The sequence below is a fragment of the Papio anubis genome, chromosome 12, assembly GCF_008728515.1.
Source record: "Papio anubis isolate 15944 chromosome 12, Panubis1.0, whole genome shotgun sequence".
Taxonomy (NCBI): Eukaryota; Metazoa; Chordata; class Mammalia; order Primates; family Cercopithecidae; genus Papio; species Papio anubis.
This window is the reverse complement of record NC_044987.1, coordinates 100,414,955-100,430,636: the sequence shown is the minus strand read 5'-3', so window position 1 is coordinate 100,430,636 and position 15,682 is coordinate 100,414,955. Positions and strand designations below refer to the sequence as shown.

The window sequence follows — 15,682 nt, the reverse complement described above, 5'->3', positions numbered from 1 at the left end:
GTAGTTTTCCTTCTGTGAATGGCTTATTTCATTTAGCATAACGCCCTCTAGGTTCTTCCATGTTGATGCAAATGGTAAGACTTGTTTTTATTTTTTAAGGCTGAATAATATGCCATTGTATCCACATATTTTATTATGTATCAATTCATCCATCAAGAGTCATTTAGGTTGCTTTCATATGTTGACTATTGTGAATGGTCTGAAATTCTCATTTCAATTCTTTCAGATACATAACTGGAAGTGGGATGTGTGATCATGTGGTAGTTCTATGAAACCTCTATACTCTTTTCCATAGTAGCTGCAGATTCTACATTCCCATCAGTAGTGTATAAGGGATTCAATTTCTCCACATCCTCACCAACATTTGTTATACTTTACCTTTTCCTTATAGCATTAACTACTCTCTGGCATTGCATTTTCTAGGTATTCATATATGTATTATCTGTTTCCTTTACTAGAATATGAGCTATATGAAACCAAACATTTTATTTCCTTAACCAGTAACTGATTCATAGGAGGTCATATGAAATATTTGTTGAATTTATGCAGGCATGCATGAACTAAGCATTAAGTTCAGATTTATAACTGGCCAGGTTGTGACTCTTAATTCCTTCCTGCAAGTGGTCATAGATATTCTTGGGAATTAAATAATTGAAGTAATGTTTCTGATCTTTAAATAATGATTTAGAAAACAAATATCCTGAAAATTATTAACATTTCTGATTCAAGTTGGCATAAATATACAAAAATTAGCCAAGTAAGAAGGGGAAATAAGCATAACTTTGTTTTTGAAAGATAAGGACTGGAGAAAGCATTTATTTTCTCATGCGACAAGCTTCATTTTAATTCTTTTAAAACACTGCTTCAGTATTAAGCAGTTTTCTTTTTATACGTGCTATGAAGCATATGTGTGTTTCATCAACAAACCATAAGAGCTAGCATGGTTTGAAAAGGTTTCTCAAGTATATTGTAATAGAAATACTTCATTCAATTCATCTTAAATATAACTTTCTTCTCTGTAGTGGTTCAAATTCTCCTGACTGAGGCACCTGAGTCCCTATTTCACTGCAAGTTTGAAGAGGATCAGAGGCATGTTTCCAGAAATGCTAAACATAGTCCTGGATAATTTTGTGCAGCAGCCAGAGGAGGTCTGCAGCAGTTCTTAGACACCCACAATGCTAATTAAATTTACCCATGTGAAAAAGCAAACACCCACCCCAGTTATTCTAAGCCAACTGGCTGGATCCTTCTGCATCCCAGTACTTCCCCCACCCCAGCTTCACAGACATCCACAGCATCACCGCAAGGACAATGTAAACTATTATTCCATTTGAAAACACCTGAGAGGGGTTTGACTAAAAAATTAGGGCATTTTTATCATCAGTCTACTTTCAATAGCATGTTTTGATGATGCCTTAAAACTTCCTTTCCTTGTCTTTTTTTCCCCTGCAGGATAGAGTTAATTGAAAGAATGTGGGACCTGAAGTCAGGTAGATCTGAGTTTTGTTTTTTATGTGACTTTAGGAAAGTCATTTAACCTTTTTGTATCACATGTAGGAGAAATAATAGAATCTACCTTTTGTGGTCAGTGTGAAAATTAAGTGAATTAGTATATGTAAAGAAAATAATTAAGCATATGGTGATAGCTTAACAATTAGCATTCATTCTTTCCCCTCTGCCTCTTTTCCTTTGAGACGTGATTATGCTATTCTTTCATTCAATAAACAAACACTTTTTTCAGCCTGCTGTGTTTCAAACACAGGTGTAATAGTGGGGAAAGAGTAATAAGCAAAACAATTCCTAGTCTCATGGCACATACATTCTAGTGGGGAAAGAACAATGAACATGCTGAAAACTATTAATAAATATGGTATTTTTTAATTTTAATACATACTTGAAGTATATAAAACTGATTGTGAACAGAGAGTGACTATAAGGAGAGGGAGCTAGTTCAGTTAGTTTAATGAGGGGTAGCTTCTTTGTGGAAGTGACATCTGAACAAAAAGTTGAAGGGTGGAGAGCTAGCCCTGCAATGAGCAAAAACCAGCTGAGGACAATCTTGGGGAAGATAGTTTCAAGAAAGGAAAGTGTAAAAACCTGTTGATGTCATTGTAGAACAGAGAGAACGTGAATGAGAAGGAGAGGACTATTGTAGAAGTTTAGGAGGAAAATGTTGAGGTTAGGTTCTATAGACGCTAACCCACAGGACAGGACTTGTGGCTTTGTTTGGCTCTACAGTGGAGAACCTTTGGGGTGGTTTGAGTAGGAGGGTGACAAGATCTAAATCACATTTTGAAAAATCCTTAGGTTAGGAAGGAGGAAAATGGACTGTGGAAGCACAAGAATTGGGCAGACTTGCATGACCTTTACCATGAGTATGTGAGGCAACTATAGAAGGTTGAACAGTGTCCCCTAAAATTATATGTCCTAGTCCTACCTGGTACCTGTGAAGGTAACATTATTTGGAAAGACTGTTTCTGCAGATGTAATTAAGGATCTCAGAATAAGATCATTCTGAGACGGGCCCTAAATTCAATGATTTGATTTATAAGAGAAAGGGAAGGGAGGTTTAAGATATAGAGACACACACAGGCAGAGACGAATGGTGAGTCTAGGATTTCCAGCAGCCACCCAGAGCTAACAGGGAGACATGGAGCAAGTACCTACTCAAGTAACTAAGCCTGCCACCCTCGTGATTTTAGTTAGACTTCTGGATACTAGTATGGCAATATAATACATTTCTGATGTTTTCATTATACCAAATTTGTAGTCATTTGCTATGGCAGACCAAGGAAACTAATACAGCAACCAAGAGGTCATTTGTAAAGAGCAAAGGTAAAACACCTGGCTGATGGCCACAGAATGGTGGAACTGAGGACTGAAGAAGAGAAAATGTCTTCTATAAGCCACACTGGAATGGTGTGGTTTTATTTGGCAGTAATAACCAATTTCTCATACTTTGACTGAAAATACCTTCCGTGGGGGGTGAAGAGGCACGTAAGAAGCAGGCCCCAAGAACAGACCCTGCCTTTTTAAGTGGGCCCATGTCTATTCCCAAAAGGAACCGCTTTATACTTTCTGAAGGCTGAGCAGACTCTGAAACCAGTTCTTTCACATATGTGACCTGGTTATTTCTAATACAACTTTATAATTTGTTTATATTATACTAAGACTAGCAGTAGTTGGTAATGAGAATCGTAAAGCAAGGAACCTTCTTTAATATAAACAAATTGTTGTAGTTACCTGCAGAATTGCTACAGACAAGGAAGTAGTTACTAATGGGATACGTGGAAATTTTTGGATGGGACACTTTTTTCCCCTTGATATTTCCCAGGCGTGATAATAGAGTTCAGTTGTTGAATTTCTAATATTAAGGCCCTATGCTGTAGCTTGTACATCTGAAGTCTAATTCTTTCAATGTTCTGTAAAGATAGCTATTACTAATTACATTTTAAAGAAGAAACAGCTGAGGTTCAGAGCGATTCAACCAATCCCCCACTAAATATTTCTTACTATTAAAAACAGGTTTATATATTTATCCTTCCAGTTAGTAACTGGTAAAACTAGGATTTGAACTGAGTTCTTTCTGAATCAAAGCTTTTCTGTGCCTATGGATTATCACAACCCTGCTAAAATGATTCAGCCACAGTCCTCCTTTAATGGACACAGTAATCTTTTAAAGTTTGGATGCTAAAGGCAATAGTTGGTTATAGAGACTGATGCTGAAGACATTTAGAAACCTGTATGCATGTAAGCCACAATTATTATAAAGGAGGGTGGCAGAGGAGTGGAGGAAAAGTCACTGTCTACGTTCTTCCTTGATTGACTCAGGAAAACCAGCATGCGTCAGTAGCTCCCACAATTGGCACTAGAGAGACAGACCAAGACAATCGACTGTGTCATCTTCCCTCTCCATGTACTCTTTCTCTTCAAGCCAGACTCCCTGGTGGTCCAGGGCTGACATTCTGACTTGAGCCCAATCATTAAACACTAATTAGATTGGCACTTTGCTCTCTTTCCAGTTCAAGTTTTAATAAACTGGTCCCTTCTCTCTCTCTGTCCTTTTTGTGAAATTTCAGGGTCATCCCCTTCTCTCTGCGGCTTGAACTCTCAGTCTGGGTGTGTTCAGGCTGTGGGCAAAGCAATTTAGATGAAGGGAGGAAAGAGCCAAAGCACCTAAAGGAATGAACACATTCCTTAGGAGGAAATAGATAAATAATAAAAGGAGCCCAATTTGCTTCTCTGACACTGCTCACTTGTTTCTCACTGAGCACTTTGGATCTTTCACATTGTGATTTGCCCATTAAAAAAACCCAGCAGCATGGTCTCTGGGCTCAATTAATTTGAAAGCACTTCTGGATGAATCACTGAGATATTGTTTTATCTTTTGCCTCCAAGATATCATCAGGCTTTAGCCTCTACCAGTTACCCAATGCTATTAGTATAACCTAATAATTTGATCCCAAAGTATCTCCCCTTTGGATTAAGAGAACACATTTATGAATCACACCTTAGTCATGATTAACTGTGTCCGGACCACACTTAGTTGAGAAAAGATAATGATTTCCTTTGTAAGTGTGTAGATTTTGTGCATTTATGCAGTATTTTGTCTTTTTCGGTGTTTTTTTTTTTTTTTCTTTAGCTATCTATGATTCTATCAAAGCAAGTGTCTGAAGAACATACTTTCTTTTTTCAAAGTACAGAGAGATCTGTTTACTATCAGCATCAAGCACTGAGGAATTTGGGATTTTCAAGTTCCATTTTCATATCATCTATCACATCAACTCCCCAAATTCTGAATCAGTTATTATTAACCAAATATGATTTGTTTGTATATATTGGAAGTAATATTCATATCCCAAACTGTTTTATTACTAGTAACTATGTGGATAAAGAGATTATAAGAGTTCAATTTTTAATCCAAGAAAAAAAGTGCTGTGCATTAAGTATAGAATGATGTAGAATTTTTAAAAATAAAGTTTGAAAATAAATAGTTTTCAAGATGAAGAGTCTGGTTGCGAAGTAAGCATGATAGCATTACCTGAAGTGTTTTTTGTGGTATTTTATTAGTATCTATAGCTTCATAACAATATTGCCACAGAACTAATGTCTTAAAACAACACATATTTATTATCTCAGAATTTCTGTGGGTCAGTAATGGAGACAACAGCTGAATGGGGTCCTTTGCAAAGCTGTGATCAAGGTGTTGTCCAGGGTTTACATCTCAGTTGAGGTTCAACTGGGGTATGATCTTCTTCTAAGCAGTGATCCAACCCATACAGTGGGGATGGCTAAGAACCCATACAGTGGGGATGGCTAAGATGACTCCAGAGCATGGCAGGCCCCTAACAGACTTGGGGCTCTGGAAGAGAATTGCCTCAACCTTGCTTTGTATGCAGTCACAACACAGACCTAAGGAATGTGACATTGTATAGTGTAGCCAGGCGTTAGTATACATTGGAACACAGCGTTGTATATATGCATTGGTATACAGCATGAGTATAGTGCAAGTTTAAAAAATAAACACTTATCTGCATGATCACAGTGAAAAGCCGCCTCTGAAGTAGCCTTAGAATGATGGCAAGCAGAATACTCAAAGTGTTTTAAGAAAACAACCTGTGGCAGGAAATATTTACATATTATCTGTATTATTACTCCTCCTCATACTAATCAAAAAACCCTAAATTACTAAATAGTTACATCATTGCAGGCATTACATTGTTAGACATTTTATCCTTATAATTCTTGATGATGGTGGGTAGTATTTTTATCCTTCATTCTAAAGCAATTGAGATTTAGGTGAGTAAACAACTTACGTACAATCACATAGTAAGCAAGGAGAGATCTGGAAATCCAAGCTTCCTTTACTTAAGGGAATATTATGTTTCTAAATCTGCACCTATTCCATGCCAAAAAACATTGGCACAGTGTAAGAAAATTATTCAAGAAGACTTTTTGGCAGATTCTAAGAGTAGAGCTGTTAGTAGCAATAGGTCTTACAAAGCAGTCATGCATTTGTTATCATTTACTGGTTATCACACATCTTGCTAGCCGCTTAACCTTTATTGATTGTCCTTGCAACAGTCCTGCAATGAAAATGTGGATGGGATACCCCTTTCTTAGATGAACAAACTCAGGTTTGAGAGATTGTCATTTCTCTATGGTCACAGAGTACATTTTAAGCTGTGTTTATTTCATTTAAAAGTTATTCACATTCCTTTCACTATAGCAGTCTACCCCTTCTAATTGGTAGCAGGGAAGGAAAAAGAAGTCTCAACTTCTTTTTGTGGGTATGGTAGCTTCTAGAAGCAGATCTGTTTTTGGATTCAAATGTAAAACAGAGATTAATTTGAAAGAGGTTATAAATATGTACTGATAAATTACAGCCATTTTAGCACAAGATTTTCACTTCTCTTATGCTTCTCAGTGTGAAAGTACTATCTGCTAACAGCTAGATACTACAATTTTGAGTGCTGAAAGAAATACAGAATGAAAGCCAAGAACATATGGAATTTTAGGTCTAGCCCAGTCTATGCTGAGTGGATGAGCCTTTGTGAGTTGTTTACTGGACAGTTTTATATATTGCTTTATATAGCACTTATGCTGTTGTGCAGAATTGGTAATCTACTTTCTTTCCCAAGAGGTGAAATTCTCCTTGAACCAATACAACAACATGCATATATTTCATATCAATCATTTATCATTTGGTTGTATACTTGCCTAAATTAATTCATTATTAAGCACAGAGAAAACAAGAGAAGGAAGACTTGCTCCTACAAGCCACTGGTAGGGAGACTAATTTTGGCACCAAAATAAAAGCCAACCATTTGCATTTTGCTGTGTGGGGCTTAATTCAAGAGCTTCAAATCACATTAAGAGGATTTTAAAATCAAGATAAAGCTTTTTCTTATACATGTCTGTCTCTAGGAAAGAATTATGAAAGAACTAGTAGAACACCTAATCACATTTCATTCTCTTTAATTTTGTCTCTTTTCCTCTGATTTCAATTGCTGTCACTTTTATTCTTTGTGAATTATTATAATAAATAAAAGTTTCAGAATTGTATATTTTTCTCTTTTGAACAAAATTCTTTTTATCCTAAGAATAAGAATGGGGAAAGCCAGGTTTACGAATTCTGTTGGGTTTACTTTTAGCTCCAGTCATAAAACTATCAAAGTGAAAGAACGTCAGACAAAAACGTGTTTTTCTTATCCTCAAAAATTGCAGGTTTTGGTAAGGTCTGCAATAAGGTCATGCGTAGTATCCTATCTCTGCAAAGTTGTGAAGTGTCAGGCATCTAAACCTGTGTCAGTAGTCCTTGGCTAATTAAAATAAATATCTTATTTGATCATATCTTCATGTTTTAAGTCTATTTATATCATTTATTTCTTCATTGTTGATGATGCTGGTAAGTCCATAATAATATGAAGGAGATGAGTTAAAGAGAAACTGAGCAAACTCTCTCCAGTTAATATAGTATTATTTGTTTAGGTTATATGCCAAAAATAATAAAGTTTATCATCATTTTCTTTATCTCCCAGCTACCATGTGATATAACTAAGCAAAGCAATAGCAAAGTGGTTGATTTCTATCAAATGTTGTATCTCATCCACCAAAATTTGAGACTTATATTGGAGAACTGACTATGAAGAATGTAATTATTATTATTTTTTTTTTAAAAAAGAAAAGACCCATGGGCATTACATCCCTGCTTCTAGAAACAACAGTGATATGGTATTTTAAGGAAGGTAGGTAATGTGAATTACTAATGAGAAATTTTTTCAGAGTCTCTCCTGGCTGTAATTGTCACTCAGTTGGGGTTTCTTTAGTAAGAGGGTCCCCACACTGACTTGAAGTTTGAATGTCCTGCAGAATTCCATTATGCCGATGAGAACAATGTAAAGTTGATATTTCTTCTCTGGCAACTAGATTTTTCCCCCTCCTCTTTTTCTTTCTGATTCTTCCCTTCTTTCTTTTTCTCTCAGTTAAACTGGATAATCCTATTAGATTGAACTGACAAGGTTGGTAAGATTATGGCTTTATTTACTGTTTGTTCCAGTAATTTACACGAGCACTGTTTTGTCCTGTTTTGAAGGCAGATGCCTGACTTAAGGTCCCTTATTCTTAATTTTAGTCTTCTCATTCAGTCTTGCTTTCTCAATCTCACCCATTACTCACCACTTTAACCAGCCCAGTCCTCTTTGCTACAGTGTCTTAAGTGTCGTCCTCTTGGTTTACTCTAACATACCTTTAATTGTTTGATCATTGGTTTGCTCACCTGCAGAGTGGGCAGAATAACATTCTTGAGGTCAGAGTGTTATTATGGGGACTGGATGAGATATACAAAGAGATATCACATACTCTAAGGTATAACGTGCTAGCCATTAAAATAGTGTCATGTTCATTCCTACTTTAAGGTGTTTAGTCACATATTGACTATTCTGTTCATTTATTTATTAAAATTATAGAGCTTCTGCAATATGACAGTCATGGTATAAAACAGAGAGGAATTACAAATCAATAGCAGAGTCCTTACCCTCACAATATTTACTTGTCCTTCTACCTGATGGCATGAGAAGAATAGACAACACAGACAAACGATCTGCATTCTAGGCCCTGTTCTGACACATCTTTGCAATCTTGAACTTACATCGAGGAAATTACATGTCAGACTATGCCATCACATTATTAAAACTACCATTTGTAATTTCAAGCCTGGTACATGGTTGTACATAAGTGTACTCTAATTTGATTTTTCTCTATTTCTAAAAATATGTCTATCCTCTCTTTCTACCTCAATTTTAAGCCCCTATAAAAGTAACCATTTGCAATTTTTGTATTATATTTTGTGATAAATTAGAATTATCAAATAGCTTGATTCTGGATGATAGGCAAAGAAAACTGCATGAAGACTGTGATTTGTGATTCACATCTTTCTGGCTTCTTATCTCATCCCGCACATGCTATCTTCCCCCCAGTCTTAAGTCTAACCTGGCTAGTTTGTTGCATTTCCTCATCTATCTGTTCAGTCATCCTATATATACTGAATGATACAGTTACTTTTTTATTTATGCATTGAATATGTTTTGAATTTCTACGATGAATAGACATCGTGCTTGGTCTCAGTCAGTAAGTACTAAGTGCTCTGTGAACAAATAAGTTGACTGTTACCCGAATAACCAGTCTTACATCAACAACTCCCCCAACAGTCTTCTCCCCTGGGGAAAAGAATTAAAAAATATATTAAATACACGAAGTAGGAACTCAAAACATATTCAATGCATGAATAAACAAATGACTATATAAACTTTACTTGTTTCCAGGCACTAGCAGAAAACAATTATCTTAACAAATACACAATAATAATAAATCCCAAACCAAGATTGTAGGGTGTTTTGATGCTTTCTCTAAAACGCCCCCTTACTACACATTAATAGAGGACTTTTACAGAATCTGTGGCACTGAGTACAAATTGTATGTTCTAGTCAAGGCCAAATTTTGATCTCAGAAAATAAAAATTACATTTTAGACTGTTCGTATTAGTAGAATACTCACTTGTTCACAAATCTTAAATTATTGCATGTGATTTTATAGTGATGAGGATGCAGATGTTAATTCTTTTTCAAGTTCTTTTTGAGTCAAAAAATCAATAAAAAATGTTGACATGAAGTACTCCCAGGAGCATAGGTTTCACTTGCTCTGAAAGAATTATTTTCAAACCAATAGTTTTGGTTAGTAAATTTCATTTGAAACACAACCAATGTTGAAACCTTAGGTAGAGGCAAGGAATGAAAATCTATTGACCTTGTAAGGTGCTATTTCCTGTGTGACCCAAACATGGTAGATCATTGTTGTTTTAACTAGTAGCTTATTAGGAAGCATATAAGCAACACGACACTAAGAGGCAGTGGTGTATGTTAAGATAATGTGATGTGAAAGAAATTGAACAAGAAAGACAGGATAAAATATTATGCAGGATTCTCCCCCAGGAAAACACTTAAATTCTCAGGTAAGAAATGAGTATTGGGCTCTGTCATTGAGTTCCTCTGAGAGCCACATTTTCAGAAGACTTTTACCTCCTATTTTGTTCTTGCTAATAGACTTGTGGGTGGGTACACAGAAGCTATTATTTCAAAAACATTTCCAGAAAATCTGCAATTTATATTTTGAGCCAAATAGACAACCGAGCAAAAACTGGTGAATATCTAAAATAAAATAAAATAAAATAAAATGATAAGAATTTACTTTGCTTGATTTGAAGTACGGGGTAGCTGTTTTCTTGGATATAGCAACCATTTTATTATCCTGGCTTTAAGTAGGATAACTGATAGTACTTTAGATGATAAAATGGTTGTGTCCCTGCAGGACTCCAAGAAAGAGACACCCTCAATTTTGTTCAACTCATCATTCCGGTACTTAGAAGCGTTCCCTGTTTGGGATGTATTTGATGTCACTATTTTTCTATTTTTTTTTTTTAAATCAACTGTCCCTGTCCGTAGTATAGGGTAGCAGTCAGCAGAACGTTTTCTTTATAGTGCCACATAATAGATATTTTAGATTCTGTGGGCTATATAAAGTGGAGATTATATTTTTCTCAAGAGTACACTGACTTGAATTATAAATTATATAATCTTTCAGAGCACGTGAAACCTATGCTCCTGGGAGGACTTCATGTCAACATTTATTATTGATTTTTTGACTCAAAAATAACTTGAAAAAGAATTAACATCTGCACCCTCATCACTATAAAATGATATAAAATACAGAGTGTAAAATATCTATTATGTGGCACTACAACAACTTTGTAGTTGTACTATGTAAGCAGCCAGAGAAATATGAAAATGAATGGGCACGCTGTGTCACTGGAAAATTTTTAAATTTTTTTCAAACAAAATCTGGCCATTGAAATTTGGCCTGAAGACCATAGTAGGCCAGTCTTTACATTAAAAGGTCAAACAGTGTACTACATTTGTTGTAAAAATAGGAGTTCCTGGCCCTATCATTTTCTATTCTCTAAAGTGTATCTCACTTATTTTAGCAATTTTTTTTTAAAACTTATCTCCATATTTGTAAATAGCATGCTTCTATTCCGGGATTTTACTTTTAACCTTTAGGTGTTATCTATTAACTTCTCCCCAGAGAGGATGAAGATTTTTCTCTCCATTAGAACTTCCCTAGTTCCATCCTGGAATGCACACTTTTTTTTTCTCCCAACAGTTCTGGTTATAATTTGAATAAAATCATTATATAGGTTTTATCTTATTTTAATTTGTGAATGTTATTCATAGTGAAAACACATTGAATATGGTCTCCACTGCAGAACCACCTGATCATGCTGTTTCCTTTGGAAATCCCGAATGTTTTCCTCTTCATGTATTTTCTCTTGCATTCTTCATAGTCCCTCAGACAAGACATCTAATCTCTCTGCCCACTAGAGTTCCAGGAATGAGGCCCATAGCCCTACAAGCCCCCGTTTTCCTGGTAGATGTGTACTTTATAACATATTCCAAAATAAACGACTATTAATAGTATTTCCTTTTTTTTCTCAAGAGTACACTGGCTTGAATTATAAATTATATAATTTATATATCATTGTATAATTTATACCCTATCTGTGAACCAAATGGGAGAAGAAGATTGAGGAATTTCTCCACTCAATATGTCTAATTTAACTTAATCCCTCTATTTCCAGTTTGCTATTCCACTTTCAAGTTTGTCTGATGTCTCCCAGTGCAGAGACTTGATCTCAGTATGTTCCTACTGCTACCAAAAAAAAAAACAACAACAAAAAAACAAACAAACAAAAAAACCCTTATACTAGGTCATTTATAAATAATAAAAATTTATTTTCAACTGTTCTGAAGGCAAGGAAGTTTAAAACCAAGACTTCAGCAGATTAGCTGTCTGATGAAAGCTTACTCTCTGCTTCAAAGGTGGTGCCTTGTTGCTGAGGTGGAAAAGGTGAATGCAGTGTTCTCACCTGGCAGAAGGGTAAAGGGCGTCAAAAGGGGGACAAGACTCTGTCAAACCCCTAGGACTTAACCAACTACAGGTCCTATGTCTCAATACTGTTACATTGGAAATGAAGTTTCAACATGAATTTTGGAGAAGCACAAACTTTTAAAACAGCAGACCCTCTGTTTATGCTGGCAAAAGAATAATAAATATCCAATATTCTGCCTTAAAGAGAATAATAATAAATACCCAATATTCTACCTAAGAAGAGAAAGTGCAGTTACTAGACTATGAGGACTAGGGGAAGATCTAATAACGTCTTATATATACTTTCAATCAGTTTTCCTGGCTTGAGTTTCTGCATTAAAACTTTCAGATACCTGGAGAATAGCAAGTTCTGTGGTATGAATGAGGTTATCAGTATTCTCTACTGCTAGCTTTGGGTTCAACTTTTTCAGTCTGCTCAATCAGTTACCACTTGTCTTTTTCCTTTCTATTTTCCTAAGTTTTGTTTTTGTTCTTCCCCATTCTCTTTCCTTGTAGCTTATTACCTTTAAGAAGAGAAAAATATATATACATACATATATACACAATATATATATGCATACATATACACACATATATATATGTTTTTTCTGTACTGTCCTTATGGTGCTTAACAGTGGGTCTCAGAGGAAGTAAAGATTTGATTTGTATATTCCACCTGACATCCTTAACTGGAAAATTATGCAATTGCAGTCAATCTCACTGCTTGTCTCTCATCTTCATGAATGGATGGAGACGATCTTCATTCCATTTCCTTATCTTTATTTCTAAGAAGACGTTTTCAATTCCACTCTTGGTTTTCTGCTAAGTATCAAATGATCCAGTGTCTTTGAAACTTCCTTCACATATCCTATTTTCCAAGCCATTAACTCTCCTTGTAACTCTCTTGTAAACTTTTGTGAGCTCTCAATTTCTAAATTGTAGGATCTAGAAACATGCAAGGTATTTTTGCATTATGTATTTTGAGGAAAGAGTACAACAGAAGAAAGTTATAGACAAGTAGTTAATGACAGAGGAAAGACTACTATGTGAGAGGCAGCATATCCGTAAGAAAAAGTCCTAATTCTTTCCTTTAAAAAAAATGACAAAAATAATCTCCTGAGGGCTTAAGAAATCTGCCCAAAGTTACACAGCTGTAGAGTAGTGAACCTGAGATTTGCACCTACAGCTATTAGATGCCAAAGTCCAGTCTTCACTGCACCATAGAATTCACTAGATTAAAAACAGCATATTAACAGAATGCAGGGAATTAGACTCATAAAGCCCGATTGGCTTATAATTAACTAACCGTCTTTTAAAATGCATACATTTTCTTTATCTTATCTGATTTTTTAAGAAAATACCACCAAAGGAATTATCTTATTATGCTTTGCAAGAAGAGTGAAGTTCAGAGATGGATAAGTAAATAGTTCGCAGCTACACAGTAGTAAGATTTAGACACTGGCCTGAAACCCATGATGTCTGAGTGGCCTGAGAATGTTCTGCTAACTCACAATAGGCCACACTTCATAAATCAGACATGATTAGGCCCAGTGTGGCTCACAATAGAGTGATTTACTTTAAAAGTCTGAACTGCATTTGAGTGTACATGATTAAGCAATGCCTTCTTTTTCTATATCCCAGATTGTTGGGCCTAATATGCAGAACTTAGAAGGAAAAATAATCAATTGGGCATTCTTTAAAATCAGCTTCTAGATATAATTGTTTCATAAAAGACACTTACAGACAAGAATAAATTAATCTGATGGTGTACACATTTCCAAAATCTATAGGGAATGTAAATTTCCTAAGAATGATGTTAGATAGTTAAATAACACAACTATGTCCCAGTAAGTTAAAAAGTTAACTCACACGTGCTGATGTCTTTCATGGGGAAAATAATACAAAATGCTAGAAGAGAGATTTGAAAATGTCTTTATATGGGGAAGAGAAGAAGAATCTGTGATCAATAAAGGGTCTCTGAGTTATCGCTACTTGAGAAGTTAGAATTCACCAGACTTTTAAGGTTCCTTTGATATAAACTCTCACTGCCCTCAACATAATCAACTGTCACTGATGAAAGTTTTGCTCAGTATATGATACAGAGAGTAGAAAGCGTATAGTCTACTCTTACAGATTCTTTTTAGCAAGCAAATTTCTTTAGCATCCCTTCTGTCTAAAGAAATGGTGAGCTGAAACTTCTAAGCCATATTGCTTAACTTACAACCCTCAGAAAAAAAGTGTGTTTATTTTTAGATTATTTGAACAGAAGCAGTGGGAATTATTTTCATACAAGGCACTCCAGTACAACTCAGCTCTGAGAACCAAAGGCAGACATTGTCTAATATCAGGGCATTCTAATTTCGAGTTGAAGGCAAAACATATTCTAGAGTGTTAATGGGCAAATTTTGATGTTGATGTTCATTAGTAAAAATGCCTATGTTTTATTTAATCCCAGTGAAACTAGTTGATTTTTATGTCAATTATATTTTTACTCAATTCAATTCAGCTAAAATTTATTGAGTTCCTTCCTTCTATAAGATATAAATATAACCTTGTTCTCAATATTTATATATATGTATATATATGTGTGTGTATATATACATATACATATATATGTGCGTGTATATATATACATATACATATATACACACACATATTCATACATATATATTTAGCAAGTGAGATGTTACACATGACTGTAAAGGAAAAAAAATAAAACAGAATAAGATAAAATCCAAAGACGAGTTTAAGATATATCCCAATGTTTTCTTCAGTTGTCTTTCTTATGTCATGAGATAATAGACAATTAAAACATTTTAAAATTCTATCAGATCTGTTTGTTTTGCTACTTGTCCTGGCCTATTCAAGTGTCAGAGAGAAGGGTAGGTGGTATGAAATAGATTGCTAAGTTCTTAGAGAACTCGTGAAGGCTAACATATACCAGTGTCTTCTTCCCTTGCAGATATATCAAGCCTTCCTAACCCTCAGTGCCATAACTAAAATACCAAATATATAATGTAATGCTTTCTGGAAAATATATTGATTCTTCAGGTGTTTAATTATCCTGCAATTTATTCCCTAGGCAATCAGGGAGCGTCATACTCACGTTAAAGCTATTACAGAAATTCAGATATTATATTTCAGCACCATGTGTTGAAATCGGGTTCCTCTTGTTCTTTTTTTGTATACGGACTCATTCAGTCTTTACTTACTAATCTACAAGTTTTGTTTTAGAATTATATATCATTATCTAGCTCATGAGGCTTTTCTTTCTTTTTCTAAATAATAAAAATTTTTAAGCACACAAACACACCATGAAAAAATGGATTTATAGATACAAGAAAAGAAAGGAACTCATATTTATTGCACGCTTCCTGTGAGGCAGGTATTACTAACTAATTTCATATGAAGGATTGGTAAATTTTCATGAAAACGGTGAAAGCTGAACTAGATGCAGGGAGGTGGCAGATATGAACAAAGTCACTCTGGCAAAGCAGAGCCATGGATGAGAGAGCAGAAGGACACATTTGGAAATAGGTTTCAGTACAGGTCTAGAACTGGTTGTCTCCCCAGATTCACTCTCCACCTTCTAGCTCCTTTGCCCCCTGGTGACCGGTTGGATTTTCACAGCTTAATGCCCATTGGCAGGAAATGGTAGGAAGAAAGCAAGAGGCATATAAGTCATAAACCAATGTTCACT

At 35.2% G+C, this 15,682-nt stretch overlaps 1 protein-coding gene across 11 annotated transcripts in view; it reads left to right on the top strand.

The window, feature by feature from the left end:
• The window catches only part of LRRC4C (leucine rich repeat containing 4C), a 1,317,608-nt gene that overhangs the window by 192,817 nt on the left and 1,109,109 nt on the right, over positions 1–15,682 (top strand). For 7 of the 11 annotated variants that reach the window (XM_021926800.2, XM_021926797.2, XM_021926798.2 and 4 more), the window contains exon 1: positions 4,654–7,748. The exons of 2 other annotated variants lie outside the window; for them this stretch is intronic. The gene's annotated coding sequence lies outside the window, so the exon portion shown is untranslated. Of the gene's footprint in view, positions 1–4,652; positions 7,749–15,682 lie in introns of those variants that run through there. 2 more of the 11 variants (XM_021926805.2, XM_021926804.2) reach the window with 1 other exon arrangement.